We start from the raw sequence: 19,350 nt of genomic DNA, 5'->3' as shown, positions 1-19,350 counted from the left end.
TCTTAGAAGTGCTGAGTGTAATTATTATGTGTTCCGTTCACTCACTGCATGCTCTCCTATCTAGCTGACAGCTATAGTGAGAATATACAGTCAGGTGCATAAATATTGGGACATTGACAGAATTTTCATATTTTGGCCTCTATTCACCACTACAATGGCTTTGAAATGAAGCAAACAAGATGTGCTTTAACTGCAGACTTTCAGATTTAATTTGAGGGTAATTACATCCAAATCAGGTGAACGGTGTAGGAATTACAACGGTTTCTATATGTGCCTCCCACTTTTTAAGGGGCCAAAAGTAATGGGACTATCAACTCAAAAGCTATTTCATGGACAGGTGTGGACTATTCCCTCGTTATTTCATTATCAATTAAGCAGGTAAAAGGTCTGGAGTTGATTCTAGGTGTGACATTTGCATTTGGAATCAGTTGCTGTCGACTCTCAATATGAGATCCAAAGAGCTGTCACTATCAGTGAAGCAAGCCATCATTAGGCTGAAAAATCAAAACAAACCCATCAGAGAGATAGCAAAAACATTAGGTGTGGCCAAATCAACTGTTTGGAACATTCTTAAAAAGAATGAACGCACCGGAGAGCTCAGCAACACCAAAAGACCCGGAAGACCACGGAAAACAACTGTGGTGGATGACAGAATAATTATTTCCCTGTGAAGAATAACCCCTTCACAACAGTTGGCGAAATCAAGAACACTCTCCAGGAGGTAGGTGTATATGTGTCAAAGTCAACAATCAAGAGAAGACTTCACAAGAGTGAATATAGAGGGTTCACCACAAGATGTAAACCATTGGTGAGCCTCAAAAACAGGAAGACCAGATTAGAGTTTGCCAAACAACATCTAAAAAGCCATTACAGTTCTGGAACAACATCCTATGGACAGATGAGACAAAGATCAACTTGTACCAGAGTGATGGGAAGAGAAGAGTATGGAGAAGGAAAGGAACTGCTCATGATCCAAAACATACCACCTCATCAGTGAAGCATGGTGGTGGTAGTGTCATGGCGTGGGCATGTATGGCTGCCAATGGAACTGGTTCCCTTGTATTTATTGATGATGTGACTGCTGACAAAAGGCCTGATTCAGAGCCGGACGCTATTTGCGGACGGTCGTTCAGGAAAAGGGGGTGGCTATTCAAATGAACCGTTCGCTCTTTGCGGTCTGTTCACGCCTCCATGTCTGAACGAGCGAACAAATCTTGCGGTCGTTTTTTGGATAACTACGCCCCCTGGCCGTTCGCATCCTACGTCATGTCCGCTATTTATTAGATTAATCGAGTACATCGACCAGCGTATGAACTGCTCGCTATTCTTGTGGTTGGTTTTTCCTACCACAATCTTGCAAGCAGTTCTGACTATAAAATAACCCAGTGACGTGGTCAATGACGCTGCTGTATTAATTATGCACACCCATAAAACGCCCGTTTTGACCTTTAAGCACGCCTGCGCCCTGATCTCCACTCCCCGTTTTCAAGCACCTTCCCCTGTTACCACCCACATACACCTCCTCCTGTCACTCAAAATAGCAGGCATTCGCTATTTAGCGAACAAACGATTTTCGGCCGCACTGACTGGTTCGCGCATGCGTATTATGATCCGTACGCATGCGCAGTTGGGCAAACATCGCTCGGAACGAACGAGCGGCCCTGAATCAGGCCCAAAAGCAGTAGAATGAATTCTGAAGTGTTTCGGGCAATATTATATGCTCATATTCAGTCAAATGCTTCAGAACTCATTGGACGGCGCTTCACAGAGCAGATGGACAATGACCCAAAGCATACTGCAAAAGCAACCAAAGAGTTTTTTAAGGCTAAAAAGTGGAATGTTATGCAATGGCCAAGTCAATCCCCTGACCTGAATCCGATTTGAGCATGCATTTCACTTGATGAAGACAAAACTGAAGGGAAAATGCCCCAAGTACAAGCAGGAACTGAAGACATTTGCAGGAGAGGCCTGGCAGAGCATCACCAGGAATGAAACCCAGCGTCTGGTGATGTCTATGCGTTCCAGACTTCAGGCTGTAATTGCCTGCAAAGGATTTGCAACAAAGTATTAAAAAGTGAAAGTTAGATTTAGGATTGTTTAGTTTGTCCCATAACTTTTGGCCCCTTAAAAAGTGGGAGGCACATATAGAAACCGTTGTAATTCCTACACCGTTCACCTGATTTGGATGTAATTACCCTCAAATTAAATCTGAAAGTCTGCAGTTAAAGCACATCTTGTTTGTTTCATTTCAAAGCCATTGTGGTGGTGAATAGAGGCCAAAAAATTTAAATTCTGTCAATGTCCCAATATTTATGCACCTGACTGTATACAGTAAAGCTGGGTACACACTGGCCGATATATTGGCCGATCAATTGATCGGTCAATATATCGTGCCACCGTCGGCCAGTGTGTACAGACGATATGTCTGTGAACAACGCTGTGCTGTACAGCCAATGAACAGACATGTCTGCAGAGTGCAGACATATCTGTCCATCGGCGAGTGTGTATGGGCAATCAGCCAATCGTCCATACACAGAGGTGCAGAGAGGGGGAGGAGCCGTGCGCGGGTACTACTTACCCGGTCCGGTACAGCTCCCCATTCACAGCAGCCCACGCTGCTGTGTGCTGGGCTTCACTGGGAGACTGCCCGAGGCTGCTAAAGTAGCAGCCCGAGCAGTCTCCTATGCAACAGGGGGGGAGCGATCACACTGATCGCACCCCCATTGGCTGTGCGCCAGGCTGAGCGCCCCCTTCCCCAGTGCCGCAAATGGGTTGTTTTTTTCCAGATGGGGTGTGGCCACGCCTCCCACGATTAGGCCACGCCCCTTGGAAGCCGAGACCCGCTGCAGCATGCAGATGATGGTCGTTTAGTGTGTATGAACGACCATCATCTGCAGATATATCTGTCAGGTGTGTACCCACCTTAAGTGAATGATATATCTCCTTGGGAGATTAAGGACTGATATTTTGTCTACATTTTTTTTAATCAACATATGTATATTGTGGACTTGTATATTATTATGTCTATATATTTGAGTAAACTAGTGTGTATATTTACTAAAGTGCAGGTTTTTAAAAGTGGAGATGTTGCCCATAGCAACCAATCACATTCTACTTAACATTTATCTAGCACCTTTTAGAAGATAATAGCTATAATATGATTGGTTGCTATGGGCAACATCTCCACTACTAAAAACCTGCACTGCAGTAAATATACCCCTAGGTGTCCCTCTTTTTGTGTATTTCTTTGGTCTTTTTAGTCCTAGTATCTGAGGGTCAGCTCCATCTTTGGGGCAGAAATGTAGGTCATACTAACAAGTGACTATCTAGTATTGGGTCAACAGTACCGGCCATCTCGGTTTTCTGAACTCTTGGAGAATTTACCTTCATAACTTTAAATATATTAATATATATTTTTTTATCTCAATTCATTTCCAGATTTGTCAGGAGTTTTATAAACAATTGGACATGTCTGTACAGTATCTTTAACATCAGCTCATAGCCTGCAAAGCAACAGCCACAAAGTTGTAATCAAGCGATTAAGCACCGGTTTTAGTTTTCCAAGTAGTGAAATGAATGGAGTAAATTACATCACATATTTTTTCAGTTGGATGTTTTGTTTCCTTTTAAGTACATATTCAATATTCAAACTCCAAACTCATTCTCCAAATATGCAGATGTTTTGATACTGTTGTTTACACCTTCCTCCAAACTACACTTTGGACTTTCCAAAAGATTCAGGGGCCTATTCATCAACACTAAAATAACGTTTTTAAGGACATTTTCCTTAAATAACGTTATTTTGGTATCCATGAACAGACTTAGCACAGGAGATATCACAGATATCTCCTTGCTAAGTTCCCCTGCGTTAATTTCCACACTCCCCATACATTAGTATGTGGATGTGGAAATTGTGGTATTCATCAAATTCCGAAAATTATGAATTTTCGGAATTTGATGCAGTTACTACTCGCCACTGTGAGGTGGCGAATAGCAGAATCGACTTACCTGTATCCGCGTGTGCAGGTCCCCCGACGAGTCCCTCCGGCGCTCTGCTCTGTCCTCAGGCTTCGGAGGCTGGTCGGACATGTGTGCTCCCCTGCAGAGCACAAGAAAATTTAGAAAAAAAAAAAAAAGTTTTTTTTTTTTCTAATCTGTCATGTGGTCTGCTGGGAAACCACATGACAGACCAGCAGGACGGAGCCGGAGGCTGCTGCGCGGACAGGTAAGTCGGGGGGGGGGGTAGGCGAGCGGAGGGGGTCGGGGGGTCGGGGGGGGGGTACACAAACTTAATGCACCTGTAGGCAGTGCTGCGCATGTGCTGGTTTTACAGATGTAACAGCGCATGAGCAGCACTGTTTCCAGATGCGATAAGGTAGTGTAGGCAGGGAAAATTATCTATTTCCCGAAAAGCTGTCATTGCAAAAATGACAGCTTTTCGGAATAGATACTTATGGAGAGGTGGAATGATGAATTCCACCTATAATTAGCTAGAACTCCACGCGAGTTCTAAACCTAATTATCTCTAGAGAATTTTTAGGTTTAATGAATAGGCCCCTCAGTACAACGTTCTTCATGCTAAAACACAATAAAAGAACCTCACTGATTGCAAGATTATGGTGTTAGGAGACAGAGTGAAAAGTGATAAGGTGCCAGACAATCAGCTTCTGTAATTTTTCAAACATAGCCTGTGAGATGGCAGTGAGGACCTGATTGGCTGGCACCTTATCTCCTTTCACTTTGTCTCCTAACACTGTTTAGTAAATAAACCTCTATATCTCCTCCACATTTCTCTGCTGTGTGATTCGGAGACGGACGCAATGGCGATTACGGACGCAGATCGAGCTATTGTTTGCCATTGCACATGGGTATAAGCTGCACTGCACGTGTGCAGTGATCACATTGCGATTACGAGTGCACAGAGAAATCCATGGTAAAGTGAGTAACAGGTTGTCAATGTGTGGGGGTGTCATGCCTGGCACCACTGGCAATCTGGGAGCGGCACAGTTTGTGAATATGGTGCCGATGGAGTTTGTATATTCTGCCACACAGAGCCCATTCACGTTATGCCACACAGTAGTAGTGCCCCTTATAATACACTATGCCAGGCAGTGATGCTCCTTATAGATTATGCCACAAAATAGTGGCCCTTACACATTATTGCACAGTGCCCCTTACACATTATGCCACACACAATAATTCCCCTTACACATTATGCCACACACAGTAATGCTTCTTACACATTATACCACACACAGTAATGCCCCTTACATATTATGCCACACACAGTAAGGTTCCTTACACATTATGCCACACACAGTAATGCCCCTTACACATTATGCCACACACAATAATGCCCCTTACACATTATGCCACACACAGTAATGCTCCTTACACATTATGCCACACACAGTGATATTACTTACACATAATGTGAACCAGATGCTGCGCACTTGCTTTTTGGACACAAATGTTTTAGGAGTGGACCAGATACTGCGCACTTGCTATATCAACACAACACATTTTTAAGACGTGATCAGCCCCACTTGCTACCTGGACGCAGGTGCCCACACTGCCCCACTTAATATCTGGACACAGATGCAGGGCCACCATCAGGGGGGAACTGCCGGGACTGGAGTCCCGGAGTCTGGCAAAACTTGGAGGGGGGGCCCGGGGCGGGGGCCCGGGGGGGGGCTTGCCAACTCTTACCGCTGCTGCACAGCCTGCATCCCCACACTACCCCTTGAACAAAAGCAGGAGGCCCGGCCGCTGCCACCGCCCGCCGCCACCAACCCGGTTTCTGTTAAGTAAATGGAGGCTGGAGCGCTACACCAACCTACATCTACAGGACACACCATGGCCCGCTGTTATAAAGTTTGTTTTGGACTGGAGTTGGCGCGTGTGACATTATGACATCACGTCGCATGCGCCGCTGGAAGGAGAGGTCGGAGGAGCCACGACAAGTGAGGAGCAGCGTCAGCCAGGGGAGAAGAAGGGACTCGGAGCCTTCTTTAAGGAAATAAGGTAAGTTGGGAAAAAGCTGGGGAGGGCAGTCTGAGCACTGGTCTGGGCTGATCTGGTCCAGTCATATATTTATTAAATCAGAGGGGGGGGGATGAGTAAAAAGCCGGGGAGGGCGTCTGCGCAAAGGTCTGGTCTGGTCTGGTCCAATCATATATTTAATAAATCAGGGGAGGAGTGGTAAAAAGCTGGAGAGGGCAGTCTGAGCACAGGTCTGGTCTGGGCCAGTCATATATTTAATCAGGAGGGGGGGGAGAGAGAATATGGAAAAAGCTGGGGAGGCAGTCTGAGCACTGGTCTGGTCTGGGCAAGTCATATATTTAATCAGGAGGGGGGGGAGAGAGAATTTGGAAAAAGCTGGGGAGGCAGTCTGAGAACTGGTCTGGTCTGGCTTAATAATTTTTGGCCAAAATATTTGAAAATATTTGTTTATTGTGTATGAATAAGGTAGCAGGAGAAGGGGTGTTTTGGGGGTGTAGTGGTTGAGGGGTGCCTTCATATTTTGTCAGACCTGGGCCTCAGAATTTCTGATGGCAGCCCTGTACAGATGGCAGCGTTGCCCATACTGCCTCACTTGCTGGCTGGGCTGATAGCCAGCTCAGATACTGCCCCACTTCCTGGCTACACAGAAGGCCCCCCATGAACAAGCACATGGCCGCTTGTTAATGGCAGAGGTGAATGCAAGCAGTCCACTATCTTCACTGTTAACCAGTGACTGTTTCCGCTGGCAACCATGCTCCCTTCCTTTAATACTGGGAAAGGGATCTGCTCTGCCCTCCAGTCTGAGGCCGAATGGCACTGTGACGTGGCTGGCAAACAGCACTGCACCATTGTTTGTTTATGAAACGTCTGTGCAGCGTGACTTTCAACCTCATCACACTCTCAGTGGCGGGCAGCAGGGGAATTTTGCGGACGGACTGCCCGAGAAATAAATGTGGGGAGAATACTGTACATATGTTCAAGGTCTTGAAAAAAGCGTTGGTAAGCAGGAAGTGAGCCAATACACCTCCTGCTTACCTTCAATACCATCTAGAAGGACTGTCTTTGCACCTCTTTGATGTCCGGATGTCTGTAACAACCGGTGATATGTTTTATCCTTCAGCCCTGGTACGGGTAACCACTTAAGTTATTTTAAAACTGCTTTGTTGTTTTATTGGGATGGGTACAGGATCCCAGCGGTCAGAATCCCAACAGGGTTAGGATACCGACACCTGCCGGTAGGAATCCTAACCCTCCCTACCCGGTGCCTAAACCTAACCTCCCCCCCCTAGTGCTTAAACCTAATCCTCTCTCTTCTCGCAGCCTGAACCTAACCCTCCCCCCTTAGTGCCTAACCCTAACCCACCACCCTAGTGCCTAACTATAAACCCTAACGCTAACCCTCCTCTTACCCCGCTACTCTACTTACCTTCGGGATTCCGGCGGACGGGATGCAGGCGCCAGGATTCTGACAGGAGTCGAGATTCTGGCGCCGGCATTCTGAGCGCCGGAGTCCCAGCGGTCGGGATATTGACTGCATCCCATTTTATTCATTAAATATTTTTACTGTGCTGCACAATGGAGTTTTTATATGTTTTTTTGTATATGGAGTCGGTTCCACTTTTGGAATTATATTGATTTTCAATATAAAGAAACCTTCATATGCAGGAATAAAGAGTTTTGCAAGTAAGCTTTGTGTGAGCATCTTTTGAAGTATGGAACTTTTATGATTTACGAGAGGAATCACTGGGGGTGACAGTGTTGAGATATAAAAGAACCTTTATAGACCTTATCTGGTTTTATTTATGTATCCTCTGATGTGGGTATTTATCAGGGAAACACTCTTGTGGTGACAACACCACGGTTTTAAAAGATACCTTTATGGGAATACACTGCACCGGTTACATGTAAGCATACATGTGAGCTACAGTAAAAGGATATCTTTGTAATTTATGTACAGTGAAGGAGTATACTCTGTATACCACTTTGGAGCACACTCAGGGCTGCCATCAGAAATTGTGGGGCCCAGATCTAACAAAATAGGCAGCCCCCTCCTCAACCCCTCGTTTCCCTGTCCCCCCCCCCAGAAACCCCCCCTCTCCCATTACCTTACTCATACACAATAAATAAAAATTGACAAATATTTTGGCCCAAAATTATTAAGTCAGACCAGACCAGTGCTCAGACTGCCCTCCCCAGCCTTTTCTCACTCCCCCCTGGTTTATTACATATGACTGTATCAGACCAGTGCTCAGACTGCCCTCCCCAGCTTTTTTAAATTCTCACCCCCCCCTGATTAGATATATGACTGGACCAGACCAGACCAGTGCTCAGACTGCCCTCCCCAGCTTTTTCCAAATCCCCCCCCCCCCCCTGATTTAATAATGCATAACGGTGGGTTTCGTTCTGATCGAAGTTAAATAGTACACGTGACCAATATGAGTGAGTACAAATGAACACACTCTATTTACAAGTAACAAACAATTAACAAACAACATACAAAGTATACAGTATACTCAACTTTTGTCTATGTATTCAGATGACACCGGTAATTCATCATCTCCAACATAAGATGTACTTCATCTTATCTTCCGGTGAGCCCTCGTTTCACAACGCCCAGGTAGTTCAATTTACATTGCAGGCATCATATTCTGCAGTCTTAGGTCCATGCATGAGCTAAGAGCCTTTGTCTACCTCTGATTTATATACCCTAAAATGGCGTGGTTGTTTTCTGGATACTAAGCCCATATTAGTTACATACTAGGTATCCACTGATTGGTAGAACATAGCATTGACCAAACTTATCTCTCTTGCACATGCTCCGTAAGCACTAACATATTACCAGACAAAGACATACAGTAATGACGTGTCTTAATGTCTGGAGATAAACTCTATTTCAAAGCTCCTTTGTGTAGAATATGGACATCACTAACGGTTACCCACAATGCTTAGCATCTCTACACATCTTACAATGGAATGTGGCTAACTGTCTGCTGATAACACCATGTAAGCTATGAATGGCTCATTATACATCTAGTAATAGTAATGGCAGGTACAAGCTAGGCCTCTCAAATTATGGCTTGTTTGACACCAATGGTGAATCTTAGCAGTCTATGGAAAGACTACAACTGTATGAATACAATCTCTTTGCAAACCTTCAATGGGGCCTAGCAAGGGTTGTGTGTTACAAACGTATATGCCGATGTAGAAATTAATTATTTAACACACTGGTTACAAATAAATATATGACTGGACCAGACCAGACCAGTGCTCAGACTGCCCTCCCCAGCTTTTTCCTACTTACTTACCTTACTTCCTTAAAGAAGGCTCCAAGTCCCTTCTTCTCTTCTTCTCCCCCGGCAGACGCTGCTCTTCACTCGTCGTGGCTCCTCCGACCTCTCCCTCCAGCGGTGCAGCGCGGCATGATGTCATGCGCCCTGACTCCAATCCAAAACAAACTTTATTTATCAGCGGGCTGCAGCATGTCCTGTAGCTGTAAGTTGGTGGAGCAGCCGGGCCTAGTGCTTTTGTTCAAGGGGTAGTGTGGGGCTGCAGGCTGTGCAGCAGCGGTAGGAGCAGGGCAGCTATGTCCGCCGCAGCTGGATTTTATGCTTCTGAGATATAGGCCTTAGGCCAATGGAAATCGGACAGTTATAAACGTTTTATTCAGCCTGATCACTTATTTACTGGTTCTTCGTGGTTTGTTTGTCTGTACAGACTAGGGGCGGGATGTACTAAGCATCATATCCGCAATGCGGTACATCCTGCCTCTGATCGGGTACATACTGGGCTTAATTACCCCGGGATGCACTTAGAAATGGAATTAAAATCACAAAGGACAGCTCTCCCGATAAGAACTGTCCTTTGCGATAGCCTCAGATAGAGGGACTTCTGGGTTTAACACCCAGATATCTCTCTGGCATCCTTCTGCACATGCGCAGAAGGACGCCTGAGCCACGGGGGTAGCTACTGTAGGAGGGATCCAATTGGGGGCATCCCCAGCTTCTATTGGGTAACGCCACCTGAAGATGGCGTTATGTGGTAAAACCGGTTTTATTGCATTTTTCAGTTTAGTACATCCTGCTCTAGTACTGTACTTGGGGAAAGTATACCTAGTCCTGAGCAAGGACACGTGTACTGTGCTGTTTAAGGAGTGTTTTGTCTCTCCTTTCCTTGCATGCCTGCTGTTAGTTGAATCATTGGGGGTGTTTCAGTTTAGGAGCAAGCACCTTTGCATTTCCGCCCTTGCAATTATGGTAATGCAGCAGGAGGCTTCGTGCCTCAGCATGCATTAATGATCCCACCTGCGTGGACGCAGTATCGGAAAATCTGCGTACTCCCTGGCTGTCTGAGTGACCATGGGGTCATGCAGATCGACCATCACAGATAAAGGAAAGAGGCCAGGAATTTTCTGTCAGCCGACAGAGTTCCTGGCCTCTCACATCCCCCCCCCACCTCCAACGGCGGCGTCACACCTCCGTTTTGGAAAATGGAGGTCGTCACGCCCCCCCCCCTCACCCAGCTGAATAATTGATAGTTCCCATTACACATTTGATAAATCTCCCCCATAGAGAGTTGGCTCTTGGAGAATAAGTATCGTGACTAAAATTAATTTAGGTAGAAAAAAGGGAACAATCATGGGAAAGACAAGACGCATTGGTAATCCCAGTTTGGTCTAAATTGAAACCAGCCTGTTTTTTAAATTCAGCAGTTTCCAGTGCTGATGTCATGTTTGCCAGCAACATTTCAGCCTAAGCAGAACTTATTTGAAAAAACCCTAAGGGAAACTCAAATGCTCAAAAGGTTACACAAGAATATGTTGGGACTTCTGCAAAGCAAGGCTATTGATGTAAGTACTCGGGTTATCAAAAAATCACTGGGAGACTATATAATTTTAGTTCTAGATCAGATTAGATTCATGTTTAGGAAAACTAAACAATACTTTTTTGTTTGCAGAGGATTAGAAAAGAAACAAGCAAGTAACTTTGCACCTGGGCAAATCCATGCTGTAGGGCAGATTTATAGTGTGCAGAGAGATTTAGATTTGAGAGGGACATGTCTTAGCTGAATTGTAAATTACAGTGTAAAAATAAGGCTGTCCACTCATTGGTCAAAATTTACTAAGCGGCGGATTCTAACACCCAGCGGTTTGGCAGCGGTTTTGTTATCTTCAGATTTACTAAGGCCAAAACTGCAGCAAAACCACTGTCAATACACATTTTAGAATAGAATAGAACAGGGCTAGGGCTAAAATGACTAGTCAGTGATTTTGGTGTCATTTAGAAACCGCCGTAAAAACCGCCACTAAACCGCCGCTTAGTAAATTTTGCCCCTTGTGTGCTATAGCAGTCAGTATCTACCCTGCATGCTTTGGAGTATAGTTTGTTAAATTAAGTAAAGTGACAACATATGCAATCACTTTACTTCCTGCTCCTGCCCCCCGCGCCAGTACAGATGTCGTCGCATTTACATTACAAGCGATCCAGCATTGAAGCACCCTATGGGACAGACAAGGGCTTTAATGTTGCCTCAATATCCCCTTTTCTCGTGCGCACGCAGTATGCATGGAAAATGGGCACGCACATGGAAAGGTGGCATGACCACACATCATTGGGGTGTGGCCACCCATCGCAGGGGCGTGTCATGAATCACAAGTGAATAGCCTCGCGGCATGCCCTAATCTAATCATGCCGGCTGAGCAGAGCGCCGGGAGGTGGGGCGGCTCGGCCAGGTCTTCTCATGACCTGAGCGGCCCATCTGGCTATTGGCACTTTTGATATTTGCCAGATGACCAGACTGGAGGTGGATATATTCAGGGGATACATCACTTTATCTCTCTCTAAGGGGCCTATTCATGATAATTAACATTGTGACTCGCCGCTGCTACCGGAGCAATTCATAATTGCTCCGGCACGGTGAGTGCTTTTATACAGTAGCAGTCAGCTGTTTCAGAAGATCCAAAATTCACAATTAGGTGAAAATACAATTAATTAAAAAAAATTATATTCTTGGAATTTCCAGTTTTTGCTAAATCAGCAAATTAACTAGCAATCAGCACATAGGGCCTGATTCAGAGGTGTGCGCCAATCCCATTGTAGCTGCTGTGCAATAATATGCAAATGTCGCAGGCGCCAGGGAGACGCCCACCTGCGGCTTTGCAAATCTAAGCATCTGCGTACACAGATGCAGCATTGGTCGCAGTTACAGAAGCATTAGCGGACTTAAGAAGACACTCAGGGGTTTACTTACTAATCCTTGGATGGAGATGAAGTGATCGCAGACAATCAGCTCCTAACTGTCATGTCACAGGCCGTATTTTAAAAAAATGACAGTTTGGAGCTGGCTGGCTGGTACTTTATCTCCGTTCACTCTATCTCCTTCCAAGGCTTAGTAAATAGACCCCTCAGACGAGCACTGACAGAGTCTTCTACCTGCTGTTATAAAACAACAGTGCAGACGATGGCGCCCCCCCCCACACCCCCGTCTGTCTGTATGCCGGCCGAGCAGAGCACCTGAAGGCGATGGGTATGGGCAACTTTTGTCTACAGGCTCTAAAGCATGATACTCGAGGAAGCACATACAATAGTGTATGAGAAGTAATATAATTAAATCACTTTTGACAGGAGCCTTTTTTATTTTTGAAAAGTAGGTCATCAACTGGAACACATATACAAGTTCCGGATGTGTCAGGAATAACACAAACCACGAAAGGAAACAACCTCTGCGTTGCGCTCACAAGATGTCACATAAATGACTCACTAGTGTCACGTGCTAGACGTGGCATACTGTTTATAAGGGCAGAAATGAGAACGAATGATCACATGTTTCTGAATCAAAAGTCATTTCTCCGAGCTGGAAGTACAGTACAGTCTAGACTTAACTGTAACCTAAAATAGTTTATAGCAGTGACGTATGTCTCACCCGCAAATTGTTTATAGCAGATCTATTAATAGTGTAGATTCCACATTTGTATATGAAGAGCATCAAACAGTTAGGGCAAGGTAAGATGTATGTGAATACATAAAGCAGCCTATTTATTAAAGTTGTGATAAATGCCTTACATTCCTTTTCACCGCTATTCGTTGTGATTCCAGAATGCGGTCCAGGGCTATTTATCATTGTCCCCAAGCTAGGTCAGCTGCTTCAATAAGTATCTGTCTTGGTGAATCCTAAAAGTGCACTGTGGACCTTAATCAGAGTGCTGAATTGGCCGCTGAAATGCAACCAATTTTGCATAAGTAAATAGGAATACAATAGGATGCATGCAGGGGCGTAACTAGATATTTAAAGGCCCCATGGCAAAAGTTTGTAAGGGCCGCTATGTCATACTTGCCTACTTTTAAAAACGAATTTCAGGGAGATTATAGTCAGCAGTAGCATGTGCCATGCGAAGGGTTGTGTAATGCTACGCCCAAAGGGCATGTCTAGCTTCACCCACCATGTCACTATTGCCACTCAGGTTTTTTTTTTTAAAGTATATCCCACACACACACACATATTCCATGTATGCTTAAACGCTGTAAATTTATTTGAAATCAATAATAATATAGCTAACTTAGGAAAAACATCCGGAGACCTGATTTAAAAAAACAGAATTTGCAGCATGAATTATATTACATCAATATGTTACAAGAGCAGCCAGCAATTGTGAAATACAGGCTGTCATAGACTTAATAGGTCCCATGAATGGATATCATTATGTTTAGCATCTGCCTCCTACAGTGGGTACAAGCACCAGTGTAATGGGCAGGGCATCCCCTCCTGCTATCAAGACTATGGGGGAGTTCAACTAAGCAAGCATGGCACCATATGAGCACGCCTACCTACATGAGAAGGAAGTTACAGTAAGTAACCCTGCTGCTGGATACATTAATCACCACCTCATGACACAGCATGATCAGCAAAAGTCACTCACCTCTCCTATTAATGCTGCAGGGAGATTGGTCTTTCCGGAGAACCATGCACATAGGCAAACGCAGGGGAGGTTTCCGTCTGCCTGGAAACCCCCCTCCTCAGCACACACCATGACCACAATAGAAATAGTAATATAATAGAATGTTACTAGTGCTGCATGTTCTTCTCAGTATCACAAATTAAATGATTAGCACCACCTGTGGATCTTTTAAAATGTGTCATCCAGTAATATATCCACCTGTGCACCAACTAGGAGATGTGGAAAACATTTCACTGTTAGGGATGCACTGCTATAGACCATCAATAGGGTTAATTATTAATACTGTATAATAATACACTATCCAATACACTATCCAGTACATAAGGTGGAGACCGATATGTACATATATGCCAGGGCAGTGCTAAGTTCTGCAGCTCCCCCAGACTCCCGGACTTGCTCCAATGCTCTGGAATGGTGCCCACATCTGAAAGAAAACATTCTGCTCAGACAGGATGGCCCTACTGCCGCATCTAATGGCTTACTGTGATCTCTGGTCCTGTATATGCTAGGATTATGACAAACAATACACTTTGTATGACGCATATTAAAGATGGATAAGTGCTAATTATGCCCTCTTCATGGACCGGCCACTCTCACTCTAAAATCAAGCATTTGGAAACCCCCCTCTAGAAATCCTGCGTTTGCCACTGATGCACAGGCAGTGCGCTGGTGGTGGGCAGGCAGTGCGCTGGTGTGCAGAGCCGCTGACTCAGTGCTATGTACACAGAGCAGCACTCACATGAGAGGCGGCAGCAGCACCCAGCGGGCGGATCACTAGGAGCAGCGCGCACACACAGGAGGCGGCAGCAGCAGCACCTTCAGGGTTAGACATCACCAGGGCCGCCATCAGGGGGGGACTGTGGGGACTCCAGTCCCGGGCCCGGAGAGAGAGGGGGCCCGGGTAGCGGAGATGTGAAATGCAGTGATGTGCGATACCGCACATCACTGCTGGAATGCATCGGGGGCAGCCAAAGAACTAAAGAGACTTGATGGCCGCAAGCCAATCACAGCAGCGGCGGCTGCTGATTGGCCGGCTGCCGTTCAGCGAGCTGTGATTGGCTTGCGACCTGCTCCATGTATTAAATGCCACCGAGACTCTTCTTCTCTTCTCTGGCAGCTGCCGGTGCATTACACCAGTGACACGCGGTACCTCACATCACTCTGCGCTGGCTGTCCAGGTAAGTGTCCAGGTAAGTTTGGGCTCTTTTGTAGGGAGGGAGTGCCTAATGTATGTATTATATACAGTGTATATATATATATATATATATATATATATACACAGTATATATACAGAGTGTGTGTGTGTATATATATATATATATATATGTATGCATATATACAGTGTGTGTACATATACAGTATATATACAGTGTGTGTGTATGTATGTATATATATATATATATATTATATATATATATATATATATATATATTAGGGATGTGCAGGCTCGGATAGGTTCGAGTTTGCACGTGGAGTTCGGATTTTTCCCTCCAAAAAAACGGAACTCAGAACGAGGCAAAACGTCATCTTACATGGACGAACATCATCATTCCTGGACAAAAGACCAGGAATGATGATGTTCGTCCATGTAAGATGACGTTTTGCCTCGTTCTGAGTTCCGTTTTTTTGGAGGGAAAAATCCGAACTCCACGTGCAAACTCGAACCTATCCGAGCCTGCACATCCCTAATATATATATATATATATATATAATCACACACATACATGTGGGTAAGTGCTGTTATATCACTTGCTGTGCAGACACTTGCATGCTTTTAATTTAATATAGCTAAGCACCAGAGGCTTTTGTTTGTGTATGTTATATATATATGTGTATGTGTGTGTATATGTGTATATATATATATATATATATATATACACACACACCATCTTGTGCTTAGATATATTAAATTAAGAACATGCAAATAAAAATGTCAGCACAGCAAGTAATATAACAGAACTTACAAATGATTAATCTGTGCCCCCAATAGGCCCAGCCTTCCCTGTCTCTCACCCCCAAAGTAGCTCCATCCACAGCTCCGCCCACTTCTGTCCCATACCCCGGGGCGAGGGGGGCCCTGCCTAATTTGTCAGTACCGAGCCCCACCATTTCTGATGGCAGCCCTGGACATCACTAGTACTACACTGCTGCTGCTGCTGGTAACGCTAAGAAGAGCGCATTAATGAAAGCAGCATGTTGAGTGGCTGGAAGTTACTAGTACAGATTTGTATGCCTTGTTCTGATTGGTCGGGTAATCCGGGGGATTTTTTTTACTTTTCGGGGCAGCGGGAGACTCTACAGGGAATCGGGAGTCTCCCGCAGGATGCGGGAGGGTAGGCAACTATGCGCTATGTACTACTCAATGGTGACTTTGGCAAGTAAAATGCCCCCCTGCCTTTGATCTGGGCCCCATAGCTGCTGCACTCCTTGCTCCTATGGTAGTTAAGCCCATGGATGCGTCGTGGCTTGACTGTGAGTACAAAAGACGATAAATATCCCAGTACACAATGCATGCGCATTACAGTAAATGGACGTAGAGTGCAGACAATAAGCACCTAAATCTATGACCCTAAGAGGTCTATGTACTAATCCTTGGAAAGGGTTAACGTGGGCGGAGATAAAGTACCAACCAATCAGCTCCTAATGGTGCATACACACGGTCAGATTTCCCTGGTCGATTTGAACGATAGCGATATCGTTATCGTTCAAATTCACTAGTTTCTGGCCCCTTCAAATGACCAAACCATGGTCGATGCGCGGGCACAGATGATCGATATCGACCATCGCCCGTGCATACATGCCAGGCCAACCTGGTTGATATCGACCAGGTTAGCCCGTTTACTATAGGTACCCGCAATCATTTATTGCGGGTCGTTATAGACCATAAGGGTTTGATGCATGTGCTGGATGTTCGATATTGAACATCCAGCACATGCAGGACGAGCAGATAACGATCGTTATCTGATCGTCTCCGAGTCTGACCGTGTGTACCCTCCATAATTGTCACTTTACAGGCTGTGTTTGAAAAATGACAGTTAGGAACTGATTGGTTGGTACTTTACCTCCACTTTATCACTTAGGGGTAATTTACTAAGGTGACAGCTTTTAGAAGTGGAGATGTTGTCATAAAAATGACTCTGGCCTCTCAGTTTCACGCGGCTATTCTGCGCGACCGTAGGGGTAATCAGACGGTCGATCATCGAAGAATCCGCAAACTATGCTACGTCTCTGTATGCAGACGCTTGGATTTGCGAAGGCGCCAGCGGGTGTCTCAATACAAATCTAGGTGTCTGCATCACTTGCATATTTTCGCACAGCTTCCGAGCACAAATTGGCAGCTCCGTCGGCATTAGCGTACTTCTCTAAATCAGGCCCCAAGCTTTTGCAGGAGCTACAAGGCATTTGCATAGTTTATTTATAGGGGCCCCATTTACGGAACAACTAAAAGGACACAGTAGTGACAGGAAATTGCAGTCTGGCTTTAGCACTACACATTGTCACAGCTTTTATTCTGGAAAATTCCAAATTCCCCTTCCCTTGGCACCATGACTGAAATGGGGAGAATATCATAAATTGTCTCTAATTGACCAAATAGAAATCTCAGCCATCACCCTGGCATGTCCACTATGGGGTCTTGTCTCTGTTCTCAGCAAAGTTGGCATAGTGGTTAGTAATACTGAGTTCATGAGTTCCAATTCCTGACCAAGGGCCTGATTCAGACCTGCTCACTATCTACGTACGCTCGCTGGATGCGTATGCAAATTTGTCAAAGTGACGCCACAGGAAGCGAACGCTCGCCAGGGCATAAGCACGCCCACCATGACTTAGCGAGCGGCCACTTTGTCTGAGCATACGTCCAATCGCACAGGCAGAGCCGCCCACTAGCACACGTCAACTCCAGGAAGTGTATTAAAACATTGGTACATCGAGTACCATCAGATGCTAACGCAGTGCTTGCAGTTGCTTTACCCTACCGCAAGCATTGCGAGGAAATCAGTGTAAAAAAATGGCTGTTGACGTGTACTAAGACGCTGCCTGTTAATTATCCACGCCTCTAAAACGGCGTTGAAACACTCAGGCACGCCTGCGTTCGCATCTCCAACCCCCCGTTATTAGTGTCCTGCCACTGTTACTACCCACAAACGGCCTCTCCTGTCACTCATTACCCTGGGCTGCCTTTGCTGGACGAGCTAGAGGGTTGCGATCGCAGTGTAGTTTGCGCACGCGCAGAACGAAGCGTGTGCATGCGTGTACGCAGAACATCGGACCACTTGCGAATGCACAGTGCGAGCGAGCAGCTCTGAATCAGGCCCCAAGGCACTAACTACATGGGGTTTGTCTATTCAGTCACTCACATCAGTCCCTGGCCCGGTGGAGCTTAGACTATATTCCCTACCGCATGGTCACACATACACCATACTTGCCTACTTTTGATAAAGCATTTCAGGGAGATTGTGAAAGCAGCACCTATGAGCGTGTGTTACAGTGGGCGTGTACTGGTAAATCTGAGAGGCGTGTCATACATGTGATGGGCGTGTACTGATAAATCTGAGAGGCGTGTCCTAAACCTGACTTACATCCAAATGTAAACCAGCCCAAAAGCAGTTAGTAAGATCTGTTTGTTGATGAAAACACACTGATACTTTTCAGAAATTCATAGGGATCATTGTGCCTTATAATAACCAATGCAAGGAAATTACACTAATGATCCCATTTGAATGTATATATCTCTGTTTTTTAATATAACAGCTTCATAATATGGGTAAGGATGAAATGAGGGAGATTGCTAGACTCTTCAGGGAGACAGAGAGATTGCTACTATTTCAAGGAGTCTCCCTGACAAAGAGGGAGAGTTGGCAAGTATGACATACACACCAGGGTTAATTTTTTCCCTGTCAGCAGCCGTGTAACCTATAGAACCAGTGTGTTTTTGCAGTGTGAGAGGAAGACAGAGCACTCTGAGGAAACTCACACAAACACCCCTTCACTGAATTGTTCCTTAAAGTAATTTAGACTACTTCTGTATTTGTATGTGGAATGCGCCATAATGTGAACTGATCCCCTCTGTCCTTTCTGTACCTCATCACCATTTCAATAACAAAAAATAAAAATAAATGAATAAAAAAATATGCAGGCTGTCACTTCACTAGGAGCTGCACTGACAACACTAGTTTCTCCCAAATGGATGTCGCCTGCCTACACAGGGGGGATGAAGAGCTGAATGTAAGTCTACTACAAATACACTTACATTGCATGCACCAAACCTAAGGCCTGTACGCTGTGCTGATGTTTCGCAGTTGAGCGATTATCGGACGTCTGCGCATGCGTTGTGGTACATTACCGTAGTCGTTTGCAGTATGTATTTAAATTTTATTTGCAGTGTGATTGACAGTCAG

Source organism: Taudactylus pleione, unplaced genomic scaffold (genome assembly GCF_031769625.1).
Source record: "Taudactylus pleione unplaced genomic scaffold, aTauple2 ptg000431l, whole genome shotgun sequence".
Classification (NCBI taxonomy): Eukaryota; Metazoa; Chordata; class Amphibia; order Anura; family Myobatrachidae; genus Taudactylus; species Taudactylus pleione.
The sequence above is the reverse complement of the archived record's forward strand: the minus strand, read 5'-3'. Positions refer to the sequence as shown.